Here is a 13,088-nt window from a genome sequence, read left to right on the forward strand (position 1 = left end):
GCTGATTATGGGGGAATCAGCAATGGTAATATCATTGAACATCAAGGGGAGATGCTTAGATTCTTTTTTGTTTCAATGGCACTTGTGTGGTGCGAATGTTACTTGCCACTTATCAGCCCAAACCTGGATATTGTCCAGGTCTTGTTGCATTTCTACACGGACTACTTCAGTATCTGAGGAGTCACGAATGCTGCTGAATATTGTGCAATCATCGGCGAACATCCCCACTTCTGACCTAATGATTGAAGGAAGGTCATTGATGAAGCAGCTGAAGATGGTTGGGCCTAGGACATTACCTTGAGGAACTCCTGCAGTGATGTCGTGGAGCTCAGAAGATTGACCTCCAACAACACCAACCATCTTTCTTTGCGCTAGGTATGACCCCAACCAGCGGAGAGTTTCCCCCCTGATTCCCATTGACTCCATTTTTGCTCAGGCTCCTTGATGCCATACTCGGTCAAATGCTGCCTTGATGTCAAGGACAGTCACTCTCACATCACCTCTTGAGTTCAGCTCTTTTTTCCATGTTTGAACCAAGGCTGTAATGAGGTCAGGAGCTGAGTAGCCCTGGCGGAACCCAAACTGAGCATCACTGAGCAGGTTATTACTAAGCAAGTGCTGCTTGATGGCACTGTTGATGACACTTTCCATCGTTTTACTGATGATTGAGAGTAGACTGATGGGGTGGTAAATGGTCGGATGGGACTTGTCCTGCTTTTTGTGTACAGGACGTACCTGGGCAATTTTCCACATTGCAGGGTAGATGCCAGTGTAGTAGCTGTACTGGGACAGCTTGGCTAGGGGTGCAGCAAGTTCTTGAGCACAGGTCTTCAGTACTATTGCTGGAAATATGATCAGGACCCATAGCCTTTGCAGTATCCAATGCCTTCGGTCATTTGTTGATATCACGCAGAGTGAATCGTATTGGCTGAAGTCTGGCATCTGTGATGCTGAGGACTTCAGGAGGAGGCCGAGATGGATCATCAACTCAGCACTTCTGGCTGAAGATTGTTGCAAATGCTTCAGCCTTATCTTTCGCACTGATGTGCTGGGCTCCCCTATCATTGAGGATGGGGATATTTGTGGAGCCACCTCCTCCAGTTAATTGTTTAATTGTCCATCACCATTCATGGCTGGATGTGACAGGACTACAGAGCTTAGATCTGATCCGTTGGTTATGGGATCGCTTAGCTCTGTGTATCGCATGCTGCATATGCAGTTTGGCATGCAGGTAGTCCTGGGTTGTAGCTTCACCAGGTTGACACCTCATTTTGAGGTATGCCTGGTGCTGCTCCTGGCATGCCCTCCGGCACTCTTCATTGAACCAGGGTTGGTCTCCTGGCTTGATGGCAATGGTGGAGTGGGGGACGTGCTGGGTCATGAGGTCACAGATTGTGGTTGAGTACAATTCTGCTGCTGCTGATGGCCCACAGTGCCTCATGGATGCCCGATTTGCATTGCTAGATCTGTTCGAAATCTATCCCATTTAGCACGGTGATAGTGCTACACAACATGATGGATGGTAACCTCAATGTCAAGGCGGGACTTCATCTCCACAAGGACTGTGCGGTGGTCACTCCTACCAATACTGTCATGGACAGATGCATCTGCGGCAGGCAGATTGGTGAGGACGAGATCAAGTATGTTTTTCCCTCTTGTTGGTTCCCTCACCACCTGTCACAGACCCAGTCTAGCAGCTATGTCCGTTCGGTCAGTAGTGGTGCTACCGAGCCACTCTTGGTGATGGACATTGAAGTCCCCCACCCAGAGTACGTTCTGTGCCCTTGCCACCCTCAGTGCTTCCTCCAAGTCGTGTTCAACATGGAGGAGTACTGAATCATCAGCTGAGGGAGGGCGGTAGGTGGTAATCAGCAGGAGGTTTCCTTGCCCATGTTTGACCTGATACCATGAAACTTCATTGGGTCCGGATTCAATGTTCAGGACTCCCAGGGCAACTCCCTCCCTACTGTATACCACTGTGCCACCACCTCTGCTGGGTCTGTCCTGCCTGTGGGAGAGGACATACCCAGAGATGGTGATGGCAGTGTCTGGGACATTGTCTGTCAAGTATGATTCCGTGAGTATGACTATGTCAGGCTGTTGCTTGACTAGTCTGTGGGACAGCTCTCCCAACTTTGGCACAAGCCCCCAGATGTTAGTTTGCAGGGTCGACAGGGCTGGGTTTGCTGTCGTCATTTCCGGTGCCTAGGTCAATGCCGGGTTGTCCATTCGGTTTCATTCCTTTTTATTGACTTCGTAGCGGTTAGGTACAACTGAGTGGCTTGCCAGGCCATTTCAGAGGGCATGTAAGGGTCAAACACATTGCTGTGGGTCTGGAGTCACATGTAGGCCAGATCAGGTAAGGACAGCAGATTTCCTTCCCTAAAGGACATCAGTGAACCAGGACAAGTGACACAATTGTAAACCCACCCACTCCACGTAAACAATTTGGTCCATCGCAAGATAATTCAGTGTGTTCTGGTATGGTCATCTGAATAGGTAGAAGTTCTTTCCATTACCTTTCTGTAAGATTGATGGAAATCCAGGCCCTAGAGTCTACAAATAGAATCATCATTTATATCATTGATAACTTTCTTAGGTCATGGTAAATTTCTAACACATTGATCAACAGGCATAGTTATTGCATATTTTCCCTGGAAAGTGATATCTTGCACAAGCGATTCTTGAACAATTTCTCTGAGCATCTTGAATTTCTATTCAACTCTTGAAATTTTTCCATTTACTCAGTATTAGAAGCCCAGTAACAAATTATGTGTAGATTAACATTTTATTCTCATTTTACGTCTTTACAAATTTACCTGTATACTTACTCCTTATTATGTGCTACCCCCACCTCCCCTCACCCTTCCATGCCATCACCACCATCATCCCCACCACCACCCCACACCAAAGAAAATATTTATAAATTAGGAATATTCTATCACTTCAACACTGAGCAGCTAAGGTTATATTTGGTCACTGCTCTGACTCAATGTATGATAATTCCTTCAAATATGTTCCTGCATTTTACTGACAGTCATTTTTAGCTAGTGCCCAGAGAAATGGTCACATAGTTGATTATTTTGATTTGATTAAGTAATAATACAATTTAGGTTTTTTTTGAAAAATGACATTTACCTTAAATTTTCAGATGTAAACTTAAGTCTTTTCAAGCATTAATCATGACTCCATGAGGAGATTTCTGGAATCATTACAAACTATATAAGATGTGCTCATAGCTTTATAAAGAGATTTAAAAAAAATCTTATTTCAAATATGCTGGTTTTAATAAGTCTAAAAACTATTGGAAAATGGACAGTTAAGAAGCTGACAATATATACTGTATGAATTGGACATCTTGTCTCCTTCCAGTGTTAAGCAACTGCCACAGAATGACCTTTATTATTTAATGACTTCTTTCCCATCAATTCTGAGGCTCTGCTTTTGATAACAGAACATGCAATCTTTGCCAAGGTACAAGCAATCTGCTTCCTGTCACTGAGAAATGGATCAGATAATTTATGGTATTATGCATGCTGTTTGAATTCATCACGGTTGCTATATATAACACAAGAGTGTAACCTTATCATTTTATACTGAGGCAGAGTTTGAGTAAGTTTCTTTACTGAGTGTAAACCCCTCAATTAGCACACAGTTAAAGTTTAACTGACACTTTGTACTTATCCTAGTCAATTTTAATGCTGAGAGTTCAATGTGCACTTCAAATGACACAATATTAAATCTCAGATTAACAGTGTTAATAATAGGGCAGTTAGACTAATCTAATGACTGTAGATGTTTTTAAAACAAAATATTATGATGTGTAAGAGAGGAAAGTCGAACAACATCTTTCATCTTTCCTCTGCATATTCCTCTATATGCATAAGCACAAATACACAGAGACATATGGAACCAATTATGCTGCTAAAATATATTGATCCAATGTGTCTATACTGGGAAGTCTTAATATATTTTATCTTACCTTACATTTTTGCTCGCTTGACTTCTATTTTCTCCCTTTTTCCTTCCTTTCTGTTTTTCTCTCTCAGCTTCAAATCTCTTTATTTTCTTTCCTAGAGTACCTTTATTTTATTCACTCCTTGTTATGTATCTTCTTTTCAGTGTTGTTTCTTTCTGTCTCTGTTTCTTTTTCCCTTCTGCTTTTGCTCCTCAGCTCACTCTCAACTGCGGCTCACCTCAAGACATTTAAGATGTGCTAAGACCATGTATGTCAGGACTCACAGTGGCTCAGGTTTCAGTCCCAATGGTTTAGATGGGCCAATCATGGCCACTGGAATATGAAGAATAGCCACGTTGAAAATTATCCAGATTGAATGCAAAATACTATATATTTGAGGGTTTAAATGATTCTGTCTGAACCCAGGCTCTTGTCAAATTCCTTGGGAACATTGCCAAAGTATAAACTTCAAGAAAATTCATATAACCATAAGAAATCATAAAAAAACATGGAAATTTACGGCATGGAAGAAGGATATTCAGCCCATCCCCGCCAGCGGACAAGGAATGATCCAGCCTAAAGCCAGGGTACTCAGAATGATAGTGTTGTGCTGAAAGGAGATTCAACTGATGTGTATAAAATTATGAGGGGCCTAGTTAGAGTGGATAGGAAGGACCCATTTCCCCTAGCAAAGAGGTCAATAACCAGGGAATATAGACTCAAAGTAATTGGCGGGGAACTGAAGAGATTTTTTTTCACCCAGAGGGTGGTGGAAACTCACTGCCTAAAAGGGTGGTTGAGGTAGAAACCATCATCGCATTTAAAAAATAATTGGATATACACATAAAATGCCGTAAGCTACAGGGCTACGGACCAAGAGTTGAAAATTAGGATTAGGCTGGATAGTGCTTTATCGGTCTGCCTCCTTCCGTGCGGTATTCTTTTTAGTATGCTGTGCCTTGTACAACATAGCACAGCAGCGAGGATTAGACCTCCAGCAAGAGGAAGGCTCTGTCTCTTCAAGAAAGAATAGGAGAAGCAACAGTAGGAGCAGGAAGTGGAGGAGCCTGACAGAATCACAGAGTTGTTACAGCACAGAAGGAGCCATTCGGCCCATTGTGTTCACACTGGCTCTCCGAAACAGCAATTCACTTAGTGCCATTCCTCCCACTTCACCCCATAACCCTGTACATTCTTCCTTCTCATATAACAGTTTAATTCCCTTTTGAACACTTCAATTGAACTTGCCTCCATCACACTCTCAGACAGTACATTCCAGACTTTAATCACTCGCTGCGTGAAAAAGTTTTTCCTGATATCACTTTTGCTTCTCTTATCAATTACTTTAAATCTGTACCCTCTCCTTCCCAATCCCTTTACGAGTGGGAACAGTTTCTCTCTATCTACTCTGTCCAGACTCCTTATGATTTTGAATACCTCTATCAAATCACCTCTTAGCCTTCTCTTCTCCAAGGAAAACAGTCCTAACTTCTCCAATCTATCTTCATAACTGAAGTTCCTCATCCCTGGAACCATTCTCCTGAATCTTTTCGGTACTCCCTCCACTGCCCTCACATCTTTCCTAAAGTGCGGCGCCCAGAACTGGACACAATACTCCATCTGAGGCTGAACGAGTGTCTTCTACAAGTTCAACATAACTTCCTTGCTCTTGTACTCTATGCCCCTATTAAGAAAGTCAAGGGTACTGAATGCTTTATTAACCACTCTCTCAACCTGTCCTGCCACCTTCAATGGCATATGCACATATACACCCAGGCCCCTCTGCTCCTGCAACCCATTTAGAATTGTACACTTTATTTTAGATTGTCTCTCCATGTTCTTCCTACCAAAATGAATCACTTCACATTTCTCTGCATTGAACTTCATCTTCCACCTGTCCTCCCATTCACCAACTTGACTACGTCCTTTTGAAGTTCTACACTATCCTCCTCACAGTTCACAATGTTTCCAAGTTTCATATCATCTGCAAACTTTGAAATTGTGCCCTGTACACCAAGGTCTAGGTCAATAATATATATCAGGAAAAGCAAGGGTCACAACACTAACTCTGGGGAACTCCACTACAAACCTTCTTCCAGCCCCAAAAAATCCATTAACCACTCCTCTTTGTTTCCTGTCATGCAGCCAATTTCGTATCCATGTTGCTACCGTCCCTTTTATTCCATGAGCTACAACTTTGCTCACAAGTCTGTTGTGTGGCACTATATCAAACGCCTTTTGAAAGTCCATGTACACCACATCAACTGCATTTCTCACATCAACCCTCTCTGCTACCTTTTCAAAAAACTCCAGCAAGTTAGTTAAATCTGATTTTCCCTTAAGAAATCCATGCTGGCTTTCTTTAATAAACTGCATTTGTCCATGTGACTATTAATTTTACCTCAAATGATTCTTTCTAGAAGTTTCCCCACCACCGAATTTAAACTGATTGACCTGTATGCTTGGCTTATCTTTACACGCTTTTATGAACAAGGGTGTAATGTTTGCAATTCTCCAGTCTTCTGGCACCACTCCTGAGTGTAAGAAAGACTGAAAAAATTATGGCCAGTGCCTCCATGATTTCCACCCTCATTTCCCTCAGTATCCTTGGATGCATCACATTTGGTCCTTGTGTTTTATTCACTTTAAGTACAGGTAGCTTATCCAATATGTCCTCCTTATCAATTTTAAACCCTTCTAGTGTCTGACTTATCTCTTCTTTCAACATTGCCTGGGTTGCATCTTCTTTCTTGGTAAAGACGGATGCAAAATATTTATTTAATATCTCAGCTATGCCCTCTGCCTCAATGTGTAAATCCCTTTTATGGTCCCTAATCGGTCCCACTCTCCTTTTACCCTATTTATATGTCGATAGAAAACTTTGGGATTCACTTTCATGTTAACTGCCGGTCTCTTTTTATGCTCTCTCTTTGCAAAATAGCTGGCCAGGATGCCCATGACAGCCTATTCCAGGCATAGTGAACTTAGAATCTGCTTGGCTCCCCCAATCCCAGCACAAAGCATTCCTGCAATCAACAACCCATCCCTTTCACAGACGCCTGTTGCTCGTCTTTAACTGTCCTGTCATTGCATTATTTCCCCTCTAGTAATGTATACTGAAAACATAACCACACCCACTTAAAGGTTTACCACAACAGAGCCTGTGAGGGCCTAAGCAAAGACTGTCCTATCAGCACCTGCACAACATGTGGAGCTCTGACTAAGGGGGAGCAAGGGGACAGGAGCGGGAGCACCTTGAGCAGAGCCCGAATGTCCATGCCCACTTTCTCCATCTTTCCTCTCATGGTCCACCTGCACTTCCCTGCTAGCAAAGAGCTGCAGAACACTTTGCTGCACTCCAGTGAGGTGCTGAACAGCCAAGGCAAGTGTTTCCTCAATCCTGGTTAAGGTGGCATTCTGAGTCTGCATGCCAATGGTGAGGGCCAGCATGCACTTGGTGGACTGCCACACCTGATGCTCGATGCAGGTGGCCACTCCTTTTCATGGATGTAGACATTAGAGCAAAGGCCTGAGATATTAGGGTATGTATGTTAGACAGACTCCACCAATCTCTCTCCAATCGCGCGCAGTGCAGCTGGAAATGCTGACGGGACCTCACACACATCATTTTTCATTGACTGCTGACATCATGTTAATATGAATGAATGTTGTATGTCGTGTGGATGTGTAATACTTATTTCTGTCACCAGGTAGCTGGGAGACCCCCAGCTCTCCAACCATGGCCAGGTATGATGAGATTTGGCTTATCTCCAGCGTGACCTCCTGGATAGATGTAAAAATAGAGATGAGTTGAAGGCCACCTCTGGTTTTCTGCCTCTCCCTGGTGTTCCGTGCTCTCTTCTCCTGCATGGAGGCAAAGAAAAGACCCATAAGTGTGAAAAATGGAATGCATGGAAGGACAATTTTTGTGGAGAGTCACTGTGAGAGACAGGTGTGACATTGCATAAAGATGAGCGTGGCGGCTGGTCAGGTGGGGATGTGAGAGGTTACCTAGACAGAGAGGAATGGTGCACCCTAGACGCTTTGTTAGTTTGAGGAGAGATGCGCTGGAGAAGGCTTAGGAAAGCAGAGTGAGGGGGTTTGGGGTAAGATGCATACCAGAATATACTTGAAGGTGTCATGTCCTGATTAGGTCATTCAACTTCTTCTGGCACTGCATCAATCAGCATGGCATCACACTCCTGCTGCTGCCTTCCTCTGATACTTCCAACCATGTCGCCATGTCTTCTTGTTTCCTGAGGCAGGCTTCTTTTGTCAACAAGGTACAGAATCTCCCTGCAGACCCTTGCAGCTCCAGAGAGGTATCAGTGATGCAAGGTGATGCCTTGCCATGTTGCAGGTTTTTTTTAATGAGATGTGGGCGTTGCCCAATCCCTAATTGTCCATGAACTGTGTGATTTGCTAGGCCATTTGATCGGGTAATTAAGAGTTAACCACATTGCTGTGGGTCTGGAATCACATGTAGGCCAGAACTGGGTAAGGACAGCAGATTTTCTTCTCTAAAGGAAAGGACATTACATTAGTCGACAATGGTTTCATGGTCACCATTAAACTAGCTTTTAATTCCAGATTTATTAATTGAATGTGGTGGGATTTGAACCGATGTCCCAGAACTTTAGCCTAGGCCTCTGGATTACTAGCCCAGTGACATTACCACTACACATTCCCATCACCTTCCATATCTGCAGTTTTTGGCTTTTTTCTGAAAACCTCTCAATGCTTCAAGTCTGATCCTTTAAGTGGATGAGCTGAAATAGACTGATGCAGGTTGTCATCTTGCCTGCTCGCTGTATATGGTCAGGAAACCCAGAGGTCAGTTACAAATGCAGCAGCTGTGTTAAAAAGCCATTGACAAATGCTCTGCTGAAATTTCTGGGTTCCTCACACACTGCTGGCCTCCCTGCTGTGAGCAGTTCAGAAAGTTAAAATCCAGTCCTTAGTTCTAGACTCCCCAGCCAAGGGAAACATTTACCCAGCATCTATCCTCTTAAGCCATTTAAGAAATTTATATGCTTCAATTTTTCTAAATTCTAATTCTCATTTTTCTAAATTCTAGAGAACATAGGTATACAAATGAATTTAAATTCATGAGTGTTATAAATCACAAATGCCGTATTTTTAATTCAGGCACAATGAACACATAACTCTTCAAGTGACAACTCGGCTCAGTACACCAGAATGTTTGTTTATTCCTTCACCAAAATGGTTGGAGAAACATAATATGCAATCCAATGTAAGATTTCAATGCTGGAAAGTATTTATTCATACAACATCATTGCAAATCCTGCATCAGCCAGGGACTTTGTAACTATGTGAAAGAAGTAGAGCGTTGTGAGTATGATGACCACTGAATGGTTTATATAAAGCTTAGTAGGAGATGAGCTCAAATTTTGCATGGTGCCACTGGTGATCAGGAGGCTCACTAGAGTTGAGTGTGAGCCTCCTTGCTCAATTTGCAACACAGCACATTTCATAGTGAAGAAAAAAGCTAGCTGGCTAGAGGTTACATCAGCAAACAGTGCTACAAATGTTATTTAATTAGACCCCAATTTACTTTCCCCCATGAAATAGATGCAGCAATATGTGGATGGCCTGGTCTGTAAGAATTGGCTTAATAAAGTCAAGCATTTTTAAAATTATGATTTGGAAATTGGATTTATTTGTCCTATATTGTTTTCTTTAAGTTTAATCAGTAATCATTTTTATTGTGTTTTGGCCAAAGTATTGCATTGCAAGACTTTCTGTTCCAGATGTGATTTGGCTTGCAGCACCCACAATGGCCAGGATGGGAAATAATTCAAATGGCACTTCTCAATTTGGAAGGAGGAAGAACTGTTCCTGAAGGAGAAAGAAAAACAGCTACAGCTATATCTCCCATGTCCTTACTCCAATACTTGCATTTCCTAGCCCAGACAGTCCTTTCTGGGCATTGAGTATAGACCTGCCTTTGGCATGTCCACTCCACAAAATAGTCTGTTCATTTGATATGTTATCTCCTGTGTTGCTCACGCAATATGATCTTCTGAACTATAAAATGAACTTATGAAATAAAGCCGAAGTGGGCACTCTTCCTGTAAAACAAAATGGAGTTAAGAGGTCAGGTGACCATTTCTTTCCTGCCAATACACACGGAACTGCAAGAACCCTGAGCTAATTTTCATGTTTGGACAAGTCTTGGTGAAGTCATTAAAATACAAACAATCTTTCTGGACATATCTTTGAGAAGTTATTAAGATGCAAGTGGCTCTTTCTATGGTAATGGTTGCATCTCTCCAACTAATTGGGTTAACAATACTGTAGCAGACTTTTTGACTTCAGGCTTGAACTCCAGAGAATGGGTGTTAAAAGTTCCACTATATCAAGATGGTATGTGATTGAGTGACACCTGAACTCCATTGTCTGACAATGGCCTAACCATCAGAAGCTATTTATGAATTCAGTGGCAGAGAAACTCTTGTCACATGACAGAAACTACATGTTTGATAAGGCATTTTAATAAAGGTGTATTCTGGGCAGAAAAAGACACCGAGATACATCTGTGCCATCGAAGAGAAAGGACTCTGCCTAATACAACCAGCTTTTAAGCAAAGACTGGAGTTGGACTTGAACTCCCCACCTGAGATATCGTACAAGGGCTTCGCCACGGATCTTTGACTGGAATATAACAAGAGAAATCTGCAACAGTGCATCCATCCTCTTTAACCTCCCAAGTTTTTTCTACAGTAAACAAGGAAAAAGATTACAGGCCTGCACCATTTCAATTCTTCACCCCAGGGAAAAACAAGTGCAACAGAGAACTCTTAAAAATTCATAAAACCTAAAAGAATGGAACTTTATCACCAATATCTCTTTTTGAGTGTGTGTGTGTCTGTACGAGTGTGAGAATGGGTGCTGTTGCGTATATTTTGGGTGTTGAATAATAAACTTTTATCTTTCTTTTAAAACTTATGAGAAAACCTGTCATTTGTCCATTCTTGACAATTAAAGCACTCAGGGCTTAAAACATTGATTTTTAAAACACACTGTCTTCAGTCAGTCGCAAGGTGGAAAAGGAGGAGCCATCACTGTCATCTCTTACCTGTCCAGAACACCTGTCAGTCGATCTGCAAACAATTTGTACCATACAGTTGGTCCTTCCTTTGGGTAAATATTTATTTCACCTGCTCTTACTAGAAACCACCAGCAACTTACGCCAAAAGAGGCAGACAACTGCCCACAAATGTGTCAAACAAATGACAATGTTTTGATGCAAGAGGAACCACATTCATTGCTCTATCTGTGGAAAAGAATTTTCAGCTTAAAAGGATGGAGAACTTTTCATGGATGGTAGGGTTCCAAAGTGTGCAGACTATCTTACCTGCCCCCATATATTGCACAGAACATTGTACCTGGCCACCATCTTGTGACAGGTAAGATGCACTGTTTACAATCGTGGGGAGGGGTGGCGATCATCAATCAGGGTGGTGAGGGTAGTTGGCAATCAGGTGGGCTGTGGTAAGCCAAAGACTTCCTGAGGGAATAGAGAAGCATTCCTGATCCTTCTGGCCCACAACGAGTGTTGGGAGAGCCGCTTTACCTTGTAGTGCCAACAGCTCTCATCTCCGTTTCACTGCCAAATTTCCTGACCGCCCCACCCCCCCCTACAACCAGGACAGCTGTGCAGCAGCCGTTAATTTAAATTTGGACTCCCAATTGCACAGTAGGAGCCCAATTTAAATATGCTAATATGCACTCCTCCTCTCCATGGTGAGATACAAGGACGCTCTGATATCTACTGCTGTAAAAATGGCAGCAGGTGTGTATGCAGCGTGTTAGGGTCAGGTTACATGCATTTCACTTTATAACCTTCCCCACCTCCACCACCACTCTCTCCCATCGTCACGAGAGGTTTAATATAGAGTCTGAGATTTCCCCCACATGCTGGTGTTTACTTTTAAGGGATGACATCCCTTTTAATTTGAGCTGCTAGCCAGCCTTTGCATTCCCTCTGCCATCCCCCATCCCCAAATCCCCACAATTAGGTTAACTGATAATACAAGCCCAAAGCTCTACTAGGAGTTTATTAATTATTCAAATGCTCTGACCGAACAAAAATTGCACTCAGTCTCCTGTGTATTTATATTTGACTTTTACTGGCAGCTAGATATTCTCAGCGCAAATTTTGCTCAGACCACAAAATCAAGAGTCACTCTGTCAGGGAATTATTTCTCCAGCCATCAATTAACTAGTTTTAACGTGCAGTATCAAAGAGGTTTTGTAAGATGCAAATTATTCTTACTTTATAAATGTAATAACTTTCAAACATTCTTTTTATAAGTAAGCCACGACTCTGCATATTAGGCTACCAGTCGCATCACGGTGTCTGTTATCAGAAATTGATGGTACGGAGTGATTAAAACTGCATCTGTGTACTGAAAGATAACGCATCTTCATTATTATGATCTTAACTATACTAAAAAATTGCAAAAATCTTTGTGCTTAGTCACATGAAGTGAGATTACTGATAGGAAAGGGATTAATGAGGCCTAAAATATCAATCCTTGTTAATCATATCTGGGAGGATTTTTCAACTTGGTCTTCATTTTAATTTATCAAAGACCACATAAACTGAAAGGGGACAATATTCATTAGTTACTTCAGGTGCCAAAGAGCCAAGATGACCAAGATGGCATCTTGAGCTGAAGTGCTTGTCTAGCACATTACCTCTGATATTCCCCAAGGATCTATCCTTGACCCCCTCTTATTTCTCATCTACATGCTGCCTCACAGCGACATCATCTGAAAGCACAGCATTAGTTTCCACATATATGCTGATGACACCCAGCTCTCCCTCACCGTCACCTCTCTTGACTCCTCCACTGTTGCTAAATTGTCAAGACTGTCGATCTGACATCCAGCACTGAATGAGCAGAAATTTCCTCCAATTAAATATTGAGAAGACTGAAGTCATTTTTTTCGGTCCCCGCTCCAAACTCTGTTCCCTAGCTATGGATTCCATCCCTTTCCCTGACAACAATCTGAGATTGTACCAGTCTGTTTGCAACCTTGGTGTCACAGTTGACTGCTGATCACCCAACTTTCCCTCCTGCTCCCATGTTAGTTGATATTG

Source organism: Heterodontus francisci, chromosome 11 (genome assembly GCF_036365525.1).
Source record: "Heterodontus francisci isolate sHetFra1 chromosome 11, sHetFra1.hap1, whole genome shotgun sequence".
Taxonomy (NCBI): domain Eukaryota; kingdom Metazoa; phylum Chordata; class Chondrichthyes; order Heterodontiformes; family Heterodontidae; genus Heterodontus; species Heterodontus francisci.